Below are 14,479 nucleotides of genomic sequence, written 5' to 3' on the forward strand. Positions count from 1 at the left end.
TTTGTAAAAATCACACCCGATATGTACTGCTTAGTAAGTCAATTATGCTTAATTTTATCACACCTGATTTGTAAGTCACAGCCGACTAGACGCGAGAAGTCAGTGTTTGGCCCGGCCGAACTTGACGACGTTTTCACCTACTTTGTATATGTTGGCGTGTAATTTTTTATCAATCGTAAAGAGCTTTATTTACAACAATGGTGTCTTTGGTGACCCCCACTGAAATTTTCCGCCAAACATTTTCGTAGAATATTTTAATCCTTAAATGTCCTTTTTTAAAGGATATTTTTAGATTTTCTCGAAAAAAGGGTCAAATTGACCCATAAAGAAACCAGTTAGAGGGTTAAGATCTTCCACAAAAATAATCCTCATACAATTCCACAATACAACTCTGACCATAAGAATTCTCTCAGACATTAACTTACAACATTTTTATACTCTCGCAACAATGTTGCTAACGAGAGTATTATAGTTTTGTTCACATAACGGTTGTTTGTAAGTCCTAAAACTAAAAGAGTCAGATATAGGGTTATATATACCAAAGTGATCAGGGCGACGAGTAGAGTCGAAATCCGGATGTCTGTCTGTCCGTCCGTCCGTCTGTCCGTCCGTCCGTGCAAGCTGTAACTTGAGTAAAAATTGAGATATCATGATGAAACTTGGTACACGTATTCCTTGGCTCCATAAGAAGGTTAAGTTCGAAGATGGGCAAAATCAGCCCACTGCCACGCCCACAAAATGGCGGAAACCGAAAACCTATAAAGTGTCATAACTAAGCCATAAATTAAGATATTGAAGTGAAATTTTGCACAAAGGATCGCATTAGGGAGGGGCATATTTGGACGCAATTGTTTTGGAAAAGTGGGCGTGGCCCCGCCCCTACTAAGTTTTTTGTACATATCTCGGAAACTACTATAGCTATGTCAACCAAAGTCTACAGAGTCGCTTTCCTTCAGGCATTTCCATATACACTTCAAAAATGGAAGAAATCGAATAATATCCACGCCCACCTCCCATACAAAGGTTATGTTCAAAATCACTAAAAGTGCGTTAACGGACTAACAAAAAACGTCAGAAACACTAAATTTTACGGAAGAAGTGGCAGAAGGAAGCTGCTCCCAGGCTTTTTTAAAAATTGAAAATGGGCGTGGCCTCGCCCACTTATGGACCAAAAACCATATCTCGGGAACTACTAGACCGATTTCAATGAAATTCGGTATATAATATTTTCTTAACACCCTGATGACATGTACGAAATATAGGTGAAATCGGTTAACAACCACGCCTTCTTCCAATATAACGCTATTTTGAATTCCATCTGATGCCTTCTCTGTATAAGACGAGTATAAACATTAGGAACCAATGATGATAGCGGAATAAAACTTTACAAAAATACGGTATTTGAAAAATATGTAAATGACGTATTATGAAATCTCGATTATCACTTTACCATGCGAGGGTATAAAATGTTCGGTGACACCCGAACTTAGCCCTTCCTTACTTGTTTCATATAGTATAATGCTCCCTTCGACCAAAAAATGAAGACTTTGACCCACTGTAAAAAAAAACTCAGACGTGCTGGACCATAAGTTTTTTCTACAAAAATGATCTACTCAACATACCCTTTCAGAATTATGGAGTCGCTATTCTGTTCCATTCAAAAAGTCTTCATTTGTTGGACAGTGTTATCAGTATATAAAGTGTAGTGTTGTTTTGTGAAATGAGTTCGACAATATCATTGTGTTGTACAGTTTTGATTTTTTTTATGTTTATCGGTGTATATAATGGGGTTAAGTCTATTTCTGGACTTAAAAGGTTTTCACTTAGGATCACATGGATTATGGGCTTGAAGTTACAAATTGGATTTAAACGTTTGATAATATTGGTGACGCATTCGTTGTTTATTTCTTTGTTTTCATTATTATAGACTTTATTCATTCTTTCAAAGTAGGATTGCGTGTCTGTATATTCTAGCTGATAGCCGTTGGGGTCTGGGTAGGGGATTATTTTAAGTGTGTTTGTTAGTAAATAGTTAGTAGGTATGTGCGATATAATTAATAATTGATTATCATTGTAATTTATCCAAGTGGATGTTTTAATGCTTAAAATATTTTGGCTGTCAACGTTTTCGAGTTTGTCATAATTCAATAGTTTGGGGTTAAACAGTCCTAGTTTAGAGAGTTGCATTCCCATTTCTATGTCTTCTATGTATTCCAAAAATTGCATTAATTCGTATAAAAGGGCGTTAATTTTGTTCTGAGTGTTTATAGTGTTTTCCATGTTTTGCATTCCAGTGTTTATTAGTTGTATAGCGTCGTTTAATTCATGTACCCCCACCGAGTCGTGCGTCCTTGCCTCTAATTTTTTTTGTATCTCTGAGCGATCGTTCTCGTCAAGTGTTCCAAAAAGGTATCTCAAAGATGAGCCAACAATGTTAAAAAGTCCACGCTTCTCCCTGCTCTTGTGGTGTAAGTTTATCCCATTCAATTCTCTTCTTAGTTTATTGTATAAAAATTTGATTTGTGGTGCATGGTAACCGCCACGCAGCTTCTCTTCAAAGTAATCTGTTACCTGGTTTATTTTTGTCAAGTTGATGGTTAAGCAATGGTGTTTAAAGAATGATGGTATCTGGATTGCTTGGTCCGAAAAAAGGAGATATCCGTAGCTGGTGGTAATGTCATTTATTTGGATTTGTTGTGTGTGGCCTGTGCCAGTCAAAATGAGCAACAATGCTACTGTGCACCAAGTACCTGTGGAGTTGGGATCTGATTAATTTTCTTACGTTTTTTAAATTGTGTTTTGTAATAATGGGTAACTCTGTTTCTGTTAGTGATCTTGTAATGATCAGCGTCTGTTTGTTCTACAATTTTGTTTGGTTTAAATGGATTTTCTAATTTGCCTTTCTGTAAGGCCCTTTCTGTATCTGGTGTCAACTTCATATTCTTGTCTGTCGATGTTAATTTTGTTTATCTTATTTTCTTTGTTTTCCTGAGTGTCAAGTATTGGGTGGCCATCGTAAAGAAATATGTGTGCCGGGGTTCGACCAGTGGTGTCATGTTTGGTTTTGTGATTGTATATGTAAAGAATTGTTTCCATCTTGCTCAACTTGGCTTCGTCATTGTCAGATGTATTAATTATGCGGATCTTTTCATTAATTGTTTTATGTAGTCTTTCTATGTCTGCTATCCCTGTCTTTGTCGTGTTGAGCTGTAAATCAACCTTCTCACTCTCAAGCCATCGTTTAAGTGCCAGGCTGCAAAATGCGCCGTCTCTGTCTGCCTTCAATAGTCTGGGCTTGCCCAGTTGGTTAAATATGCGCATAAGTGCATTTTTACATTCCATCCAGTTCTTCGTCCTTATCTGTTTCAATGTAGCGAACTTCGAATAAATGTCCATGCAGCTCAAATAATGTTTGCCTTCGGATGAATAAATATCTATCATGAATTTATCGCGGCAATGTTCTGGTTTAGGTGTAGTTTTCATTGGCATGTTTGTGTTACGGTGTTCTGTCTTTGCTAAATTGCAAGTGTGGCATTTATTTATAATGTTTTGGATAAGTAATTGATTGTTAGGGAAATAGTAAGTTTCACCGAAAAGTTTAGTGGTTTTCTGAATTCCAGGGTGTAGAAGCTTTTCATGAGTAGTCAGGACCAGTTCCTTGAATTCTGCGTAAGTTTTCAACAAAATCAGGCTGCGAAGAATTTTTGTATAATTCTTGTTTATGATCTCCCTGTGTGCGGTTTGAATGATTTCGAAATCTGCGTCCCTTTCGATATACTACGCGCTACTCTTACCACAAAAATAGTTTACCAAATACTCTTTAGCTTTTTCTTCGGTCATAGTGTCATAAAAGATTTCAGTTATGTGTTTTTTGAAATACTTTGTAGTTTTGATGTTTGGTGAGCCTTTAGAAAATATTACTTGTCTGTTGAATACGTTAATTGGTTTTTGTGTTATAAAAATCAAGTCACCGTTGTCTTCTTCTGCACTGTGCTGGGTCTGTTCACTAAAATATGTCTCCTCCAGTTTTACTCGAGACAAAGCGTCCGCCACATGGTTTTCTTTTCCTTTTATGTATTTGATGTCAAAATCGTACTCGGACAGTTTGACCCTCCATCGGGTTAGCTTTGAATTTGGCTCTTTCATGCGGTATAACCAGCTTAGAGGCTGGTGATCACTAGATATTTCAAAGTGTCTTCCCAGTAGGTAGTGACGAAAAGTTTTTGTGGCCCATACAATTGCCAAAAGTTCCTTTTCAATTGTGCTGTAATTGATTTCGTGTTCATTAAGAGTTCGACTAATGTAGCTGATTGGATGTCCGTCTTGTGAGAGTACCGCTCCCAAAGCAAGATTACTAGCGTCTGTGGTTAGAATAAATTTTTTCGAAAAATCGGGTACCTTAAGGATAGGATCTGCGAAATTCGGAATGAATTTGCGGTAATACCCTGTAAGTCCCAGGAAAGCTTTTATTTCCTTTGGTTTTGTGGGGATTGGGTATTTTTGTATGGCTTTAATTTTCTCGGGGTTAGGTTTTATGCCTTCTGTTGTCAGAATGTGTCCCAAAAATTTTGTTTCTTGTTTTAAAAACTCACATTTGTCGAGTTGTAGCTTCAAGTTAGCTTCGGCTAGTTTTTTAAAAACCAACTCAAGTGACCTCAAATGTTCGTCGAGGGATGCTGAAAACACTATTATGTCGCCTAAGTATACGAGACAGTGTTTATTTAAAAGTGGGCGTAAAATGTCATTCATGCAACGTTGAAAGGTGGATGGCGCATTTTTAAGTCCGAATGGCATACGCAAATACTCGTAATGGCCGTGTTTAGTGGAAAAGGCCGTTTTTGAAATAGATTCCGGGTCCATCTGAATTTGGTGGAAACCCTTGGCCAAATCAATAGTGGTGAAATAATTGCATCTTCCCAACTTTCCCAAGATTTCGTCCATATTTGGGATTGGATGTCTGTCACTAACTGTTATTTCGTTTAATTTTCGATAATCGATTACAATTCTATATTTTTGTTTGCCTGATGCGTCTTGTTTCTTTGGAACTACCCAGATGGGGCTACTATAAGGCGAGTTACTTGTTCGTATTATTCCCTGATTCAACATGTCCTTTACCTGACTCTCCACCTCTTGCTCGTAGGCTTGAGGATAACTGTATGATTTAGAATAAATGGGTAAATTGTGTTTGGTATTGATAGTATGTTTGGTTTGATTGGTAAAAGTCAACTTGTCGCCTTCATGATATTGTATATGATGGTACCTCTGCAAAAGAGAGCACAGTTTTTGTTTTTCCTCGAAATTAAGATGTTCCAGTCTGAATGGGCTTGATTTTCTGAATTGTGCATCATGCCCTAAGAAATTTGGAGTTGATGTATAATTGTCTTGCTGATTTAGTTTATTGTAAGGTGTGTGTTGGAAGTGATTTTGTTCCGGTATTGTGTTGTGGTTTATCAATGGATATTTCTTATTGTAAAGAGTCACCTCTTGCTTATGATAATTTATCACGGCCTCTGCCCGTGCTAACAACTTTCTTCCCAGCAAAAGATCGTAATCCTCAGAAAAAGGGTGCAGTAAAAATTCCTCTGAGGTTGGGAACAAAAATTTTGATGGTATGGTTATGCTTTTATTTAAGATAAGCGGTCCGTTGCTGGTGTGAATCAGACATGTTGTATTCTGAACTGGTAGAATGAATATGTTCTGGGATATCATGTTGATCGTGGAACCGGTGTCAATAAGGCACTTTAAGATTGTGTACTTGTATTTTATTATTATATATTGGGGGCTTCCGGGGCTGGTATCCGAAAATTTTCTGCTTGCTCGGTATCTGGTTCTTGTGTGTCCTCATCTGTATCGTTAGTATCGGTCTGTTGGAATTGTGGTAAATTCTGGTTGCTGTTGTCTGTTTGGTCATGTTGTTCCGAATAATAACTCGAATAGTCATAAGTCGGATAGTAAAGTGATATTTGTTGCTGATAAGCAGCTTCCTCCTGATGTCTTAACTCTTCAATACTCATCCTACTCTGATCGCTATTGGATGGTCTCACTCGCTTAGTAGGTTGATTGGGTACAACAGAATGTGAAATTGATGGATGTTGGTTTTGGTATTGGAACTGTTGTCCAAAACGGTTCTGGTCAAATGTAGCTTGTCGATTATTGATTGGGTTAGTTCGAGGTGTGTTTGGTGGTTGTTGGTTTGTTTGAGGATTATAATTTGGATAAGGTTGGAAATTTGGTTTAGGGTAGTTCGGTATTGGGTGTTGATATGATTGTTGATAAAATGGTGGCATTCGCCAAGTAGGGTATGATATTGGTGAATGATAAATTGGTTGGAAAGGTGTTGGATATTTTTGGGTATTAAAGTTGATTTGATTGGTGTTATGGTTTTGAAATTTTTTCGGTTTATCAGAAGAGTTTTGTTTCTGAAAATTTGTATTTGAATAATTAGGCTGTTCATAAATGCCTTTTTCCTGTAAGAGATTTATAAGTGTTCGCAAATCTGGTATGTTATGATTGCTGATTTTTAAATAAATGTGCGGGGGCAACTTATCTATTAGAGATTCAATGCTTGATTTAATTAATCTAAGGTATAATGTTTTTTCTTCAAAATTTTGTTCTAATTCAAGCTTACTGGTTAGTATTTGCCTGCGGTTCTCTGCTTCCTCCAAAAATGCTCGTACATTGCCTTTATATGGGGTCCTGCGAAATTCCTCTAGAAGGATGTGGTTCGGGGTCTGGGGCTTGTAGTTTAGAATTAACTGTCGTCTGAGATCTGCCCAAGTTCTCATGTCATTAACTCCAATGCAGCGCATAACATCTCCACTGATACCGCGCTTGATATGTCCGAAGAGGATCTGCTGTTGGCGTGCGTCTGCGGTAACATAAAGTCCCAATATGTAGTCGATTCGGCTAATAAAGGTGTACAAACTGTTTGGATCTCCTTCGAACTTCTCGACATTAGCAATCTGGTATGCGACCTGGCTCATGTTGCTGTCTGAGAGAGCCGACGGTGCTGCTTCATGGTCTGGCATTTTGTTTTATTTGTTGTTGTTATATGTTGTTTCTTAATTTATTTCACTTGGTTGAAATTCTTAATTGTTGATTTCTTAATTTTATTTGTTTTATTTTTAATTTGTTTTACTTTGTTGAAATAACTTTTATTTGTTTTAAAATTCTTAATTGTTGATTTCTTAATTTTATTCGTTTTATTCTTAATTTAGTGGCACTGCAGCACTTTCGTGGTTTTATTGAGGTAACCTTTTGGATTTACGTCCTCTCCCGAATTCTGTAGCGTCTTCCTGATTTTTATTCAGGTTTTATTTATGCCGTAATAGACTTTGCGTTATACGGTGTCGCATTATTGTCGAAGATCCTGTTAGAACTTAGCACGATATTAACCGTCGCGTGGGCGTCTATAAGCGTGGTTTTTCTGATAACATTGAAGTTATCCTACCGACTGCGCCACTTACGTATTATGGCCCTATGCCATACACATAAAAAAAAATAAAAACTCAAAAATTGTTTTTTAAAAAAAAGCTTAAGAGCTTCTTTATTAATTGGGAGGTGACTTAAGACTGGTTTTCCATTTTATTCTCCGCAGGAAAGAAACTAAATTTTCTATTCAAATATGAACCAAAAACTGCCAATAAAGCAGTTTTGCTATAGCTATCAAAATTCTTTCTGTTGAGATATTATTGTAAGTGTAGTTTTGCCAAACTAAATCTTCTGTTGAAATATGAACCAAAACTGCCAACAAAGCAGTTTTGCATAGCACATCTATCTAAATTCTTTCTGTGGAAATGTTGTTATGAGTGTTGTTTGTCGTAGCCGCACTTAGAGTATTTGAGCATTAAGCAAAATACTGTATGTATGGCAGAATACGTTACTATATATATAAAATAAAAAAATAATAATAATAAAAAAAAAAAAAATTTTTGAAGAAAAGTTAACATATGTACATACATATGTATATTGCGAAAGTAGATGAAATTAGAAAATTTGGAATAAGAATATATTAATTCAAAAGAAAGATTGGAGAGATCAAAAAAAAAAAGTAAATAATAAAAAAAAAAAATTCGAAGAAAAGTTAACATATGTACATTGTGAAAGTAGATGAAATTAGAAAAATTTTAAATAAAATATATTAATTCAAAAGAAAGATAGGAAAGATCATTAAAAAAAAAATTGTTGTATATATATATATATAATCTTTACAATTTAAAAGAAAATGTAACATACATTGCCAAAATCAATAAAATTAAAAAAGGAAAAGGAAGAAGTGGAAAAGTAGAAAAAGTTAAATAAAAATTAATTACATATTATTTTTGTGTAGGCATTATTTGATTCCAAATTCCTATCAATCGGAACCAAATTATCTTACGTAAATAAAACAAATTATTTTTGATGAGTAGTAAATCTAGATATTTTCCATATCCTAAAAGTTTTAAGATTTTTAAGTCAAGAAGCCTACCCGTTATATCCGAGGACAGTACATTAAATTTTAATATGCTTTCAAATACAGAAGTTCCAAGTATATCAGGGACTCAAACGACAACTAATAGTAACAACATGAATAATATCGACATTTTTAATTCACTTAGAATTCCAGATGCAATCAAGGACCTACCCAAATTTGGTGGTAATCCAAGATTGCTCCACGAATTCATTAGTAATGTGGAAGAAATACTCCTTTACATTAGTGGAGCAGATAACACTCCTCATGGACTAATCCTCTTGAGGGCCATAAGAAATAAAATAGATGGTCAAGCCAACGAAGTCTTAAACATGTATGGCACATCCCTCAATTGGGATGAGATCAGAGGAAACTTGATATCGCACTATTCAGATAAAAGGACAGAAACATCCCTAATTAGAGATCTTCATTGTTTAAATAATACGGCAAACCGATCGAAAAATATTACAGCGAAATAATGGAAATCCAATCTGCCTTGTCTAATAATTTATCTATCCATGAGTCCGACACTAATGTAATTAATGCAAACAGAAATCTATTTTCTGAAATGTGCCTAAACTCATTTTTGTCGGGTTTACGGGAACCTATGGGATTTACGATTAGAGCAATGAGACCAGAATCATTGCCGATTGCCCTTGACTACTGCATCAGAGAACAGAATATTCATTATATTAGGTCCAATTTGAATAAACCCAAATATCCTCAATGGAGACCAAATTACCAATATAATCCATATCCTAAATATCCACAAAATTTTGTAAATAATGCACCAAGACAAGAAAATTATTACCAACCTAAAAGATATTCTAATTTTTCAACCAGACCTTACTATGTTAATAACAATAATTTTGAGCCAAATTCAAACAATCACAATCGTAATTTGTTACTCCAAAATTCCCAAGTACATCGCGAGAATTTTTCAAATTTTAAACCCAGCCAACGCTTCGATAATTTTTCGAGACAAACAAGTTGGAGACAATCACAGCCTCCACCAGAATCTATCGATACCGGTAGTGGATTTTCAAAATTTGAAAAGGGCACAAACAAATTTAAAACTAGCCCAAGCACTCAATTTAGTAGGATAACAAATAGGAATGAAATGAATAATATTAACGAATTTAGAAGTCTTCGAAATGAAAGCTCTGTCCCATGTCTTGACCACGCTAACAAGATAAACCTGGACCAATATGAAAATTACAATATTGACGATAATCAGGATTTTTTACAGTTAGCCTCAAGAAACAAACAGGATATATAGACTGCCATAAACATGGTAGTATTTTACCCTATATCAGTATAAGCTCTCCATTTGGCAGACAATTAAGATTCCTAATAGATACCGGAGCTTCTTCTTCATTTATAAACCCGGAATTTATAAATCCCTTAGATATCAAGAAATGTATTCCAATAACTATATCTACCATCTTACATAAATATATAATTGACAAGCAAGTTACCTATTTTCAAAGAAATTAGGAAAACAGGAACTCTTACATTCTTAGTTTTTAAATTACATGATTATTTTGACGGACTGTTAGGCTTTGATTTTCTGACAAAAATTAAAGCTAAAATCGGTCTTGAAAATAAAATACTAATTACAAATAATATTACAATACCTCTTAAAATGAAACCAAATTTTTCCTCTGATAAATTCACAATAGAGGCAACTTCGAAACAAATCGTAAAACTGCCAGTTGATTCTAAGGAAGGAGATATTATGGTAAATACAATAACTTTGGACAACGGCTTAATTATTTCTCCAGGCATATATTTTGCGAAAGACTGGTTTAGTACAATAGAAGTAGTTAATCGCACGGGAAATGACCAAACAATTTTCTTAGAGCAACCCCTAAAAACAAGTCCATATGATTCAGAAAACTTCGTCGAACTTAATAACTTTAATATTCATTGCAAATCAAACAGTGAAAGAATTGCAAATTTATCTGACTTACTCCGAATGGAACATCTGAATAGCGAAGAAAAGCATAAACTTTTGAAACTATGTACTAAATATAGTGATATCTTTTATAGAGAGGATGAGGAGGTTGACGTTTGCAAATGAAATAAAACACAGAATTAGGACGACGGACGATATTCCTATTCATACTAGGTCTTACAGGTATCCTTTCGTTCACAAAGAGGAAGTTCGAAGACAGATATCAGAGATGTTGGAGCAAGGGATTATTAAGCCGAGCTTTTCCCCATGGAGCTCTTCAGTATGGATTGTTCCAAAAAAGAAGGACGCATCGGGGAAAACGAAATGGAGACTGGTCATTGACTATAGGAAGTGGAACGAGAAAACCATCTCGGACAGGTACCCACTCCCGAACATATCTGAGATCTTGGATAAACTGGGCAAATGCCTTTACTTTTCGACTTTGGACTTAGCAAGCGGCTTCCATCAAATTGAAATGGATCCACGGGACATATCAAAAACAGCCTTTACTGTGGAAGGGGGTCACTACGAATACGTAAGAATGCCTTTTGGCTTGAAAGACGCACCCTCAACTTTCTAGAGGGTCATAGATAATGTCCTAAATGATTTAGTTGGAAACAGCTGTCTAGTGTATTTAGATGACATTATTATATTTTCGACGTCCCTCCAAGAACATATTGAGAATATAGAAAAAGTCTTTCTAAAGTTAAGATGTTCAAATTTTAAGGTCCAGATGGACAAATCAGAGTTTATGCGAAAATAAATTGCTTTTTTAGGACATGTAGTCACGACGGAAGGCATAGAACCGGATCCGACAAAAATAGAAGCCATCCAGAAATTTCCAATACCACGAACTAATCGTGAAATAAAATCGTTCATAGGCCTACTTAGTTATTATAGGAAGTTTATCCCGAACCTGGCAAGACTTGCAAAACCAATGACAGAATGCTTAAAAAGGGCAGAAGCATAACACTAAACGCCAGATACCTAGAAGCTTTCGAAACATGCAAGAACATTTTAATGAACGATCCAATACTGCAATACCATGATTTCACAAAGCCATTTTTACTCACAACAGACGCAAGTAACATTGCGCTTGGAGCAGTCCTTTCTCAAGGTCACACAGGTAGTGACAAACCTATTTGCTATGCAAGTAGGACTCTTTCTGAGAGTGAGATTAACTATTCCACTATTGAGAAAGAGCTTTGAGCCATAGTGTGGGCAACCCAATATTTCCGCCCATATCTCTTCGGTCGTAAATTTAAAATAATTACTGACCACAGACCACTTACATGACTAATGAGTCTCAAGGAGCCCAATTCGAAATTGGTGAGATGGCGCCTGAAGTTGGAAGAGTATGACTACGAGATCGTATACAAAAAAGGAAAATTGAACAGTAACGCAGATGCATTGAGCAGGATAAAATTAGACCATGATAAAACCGCTGATATAAATTTGTGTGATTCGGAAGAACTGTCTACAATACATTCATGTAAAGAAAATGTGAATGATGGCATACCAATCTCAGAAAAACCTTTAAATGAACTCAACTTGCAACTTTTATTAGAAAGATCTGACAAAAAACCCAGTATGACTGTTGAAACCATCTTTAGAAACAAACAACGTAGAACTATAAGAGAAAAAGAATTTTCTCAAGACACAATAGTTCAGATTTTCAAAAAATTTATACCCTCAGGTAACCTTCAGAACTATTCAACTGATATACTCAAAATACTTTTCAAATGGAAAACAATTTCGTATTGTCCGATGCACTAAAATCCTATCAGATGTAACTGACAATGATAAGCAAGTTGAACTAATTCGTACCTGTCATGAAAATAGGAACCATAGAGGAATTACCGAAATTTATGAATACTTAAAGAGACAATATTATTTTCCCCTTATGCAATCTATAATAAATAAAACTTTAAATAATTGTGAAATTTGCAATACACTCAAATATGACAGACATCCACCAAAATTAGAATTCCAAGTTACAGAAACACCAAACGAACCTCTTCAAATTTTGCACATTGACATACATATATACTATAACTAGTAAATGTATTCTGACCATCATCGATAAATTTTCTAAATATGCGACAGGCTATACATTACCATCAAGAACAAGCGTTTGTGTGCTTAAAGCTTTAAAAACATTTATGATCCTTGCGGGAATACCTAAGAAAATTGTTCGTGATCAGGATACCGAATTTACATCTAACATTTTTAAAGATTTTTGTATACAATATGAAATTATACTTCACTTCACATCATTCCAACAATCCAGTAGCAACTCTCCAGTAGAACGACTTCATTCAACTCTAACTGAAATATACAGAATTATAATGACAACCAGAAAATTCAAGAAATTGGAATTAGATCACGAAGAGATATTAGATGAGACGTTCATAACTTACAATAATACAATCCATTCATCTACAAAATTTACACTATATGAGTTATTCTTTGGAAGACCGTATAACTTCTCAAGAGTCATAAAATACGACAACAAACACGAATTTTTAGTTAAGTTAAATGAATTTAAAAAAAAACTATACCCCATAATTAAAGAAAATGTTATGAAAGCTAAATTAAAAAATATTAGTAGTCTTAATAAATCTAGGAAACCTCCAGAGCGTAGGAACAAAGAAGAGGATATATATAGAAAAGAATGTAGGAGAAACAAAATAACTGCACGATTCTCAAAACATAAAGTGTTAAAAGATAATGACGTTACTTTACAAACTACTAAAGACAAAACATTACACAAATCAAAAATTAAACTGAGACCACGAAAATAATAAACAATTATTTACCTTTAGAGTAGCCTTTGCTTATGGACAAGTCTTGGAAATACAAAATTTTGACGAAGACCAGAATATGATAGCCCTGAAGATTGGACACGCGAGAACGATTGAAAGTTATTTCAATTTCATTCATATAATAGACTTGGACAATTATAATTCGCAAACTTCAAAATTAATTATTATCGTAGACAAATTTGAAAAAAATAGCCTTCTAAAAGATGCTGCTAAAATTTGTAAGATGAAACTTAAGGGACTCGAAAACAAACTACAGACATTAAATCCATATAAACGTACAAAACGAGGACTATTCAACGGCTTAGGCTCTGTAATAAAATATGTAACTGGGAACATGGACGCAAATGACGCTATGACTATAAATAAACAAATACAAGAACTCCAGGATACAACATTAAATTCAAAAATATACAAATGATACAGAGATTTAAAAATTTGACAGAGCATATGAATAACAATCAGGAAAGCATTACACAATTTTTGGAAAAACTCTCAACAAAAACAACTAATCATATTCTAAAAGAAGACAATGCGCTATTAGAAATCCAATACATGAATCAACTTGATTATAATATAGATTTATTATTGAACCATATCTCTGACATAATAGAAGCTGTAATGCTCGCAAAACTTGGTATAGTATCAAAGCTTATTCTTCATCCAGATGAATTGGATGAAATAAGACACCATTTTAAGTCCCAGAATATTGACTTAGTTTCGGACGGACACTTTTACGAACTTCTGGAACTCCAAGCATATTATAATAATAGCAACCTAATTTTTAATAAAAAACTTCCAAATTTGGCTGAAAGTACGAATTCGCTTTTCCATCTCATTCCTCTTCCTATGAATAATACGAAAGTAATTAAAACAAAACCATACGTAAGTTACAATAACCACGAGCTCCAATACTTAACAGAGATATGCCCAAAAATTGAGAACGTGTATTACTGCAAGAGGTCAAATGACTTCGAAAGCACCAATAATTCAACTTGCATCGCTAGAATCTTGAATAATAAAACGCCAATATGTCCTGTGAACGATGTGGGGCCCACATCGAATATATTCCAACCGGAAGATAATTATATAATGGTTATCAACGTAAAAGGACTACCGATAACCTTTGATTGTGGGCAAAACTTCACAATTGAAGGAACCTCCCTTCTCCACTACACGAATTGTTCCGTCACGATAGCGGGAACAACATATAAAGACAACCCTTCAGTCCATTGGGACACAATCTTCGTA

The 14,479-nt window shown here is 34.9% G+C and overlaps 1 protein-coding gene across 1 annotated transcript in view; it reads left to right on the plus strand.

Annotated features, from left to right (window-relative positions):
- LOC120780044 (piggyBac transposable element-derived protein 3-like) overlaps window positions 1-14,479 on the plus strand; it is a gene marked incomplete at its 3' end in the record, with an annotated part of 46,970 nt that overhangs the window by 3,132 nt on the left and 29,359 nt on the right. The gene's annotated exons all lie outside the window — the stretch shown is intronic.

Source organism: Bactrocera tryoni, unplaced genomic scaffold (genome assembly GCF_016617805.1).
Source record: "Bactrocera tryoni isolate S06 unplaced genomic scaffold, CSIRO_BtryS06_freeze2 scaffold_122, whole genome shotgun sequence".
NCBI lineage: Eukaryota > Metazoa > Arthropoda > Insecta > Diptera > Tephritidae > Bactrocera > Bactrocera tryoni.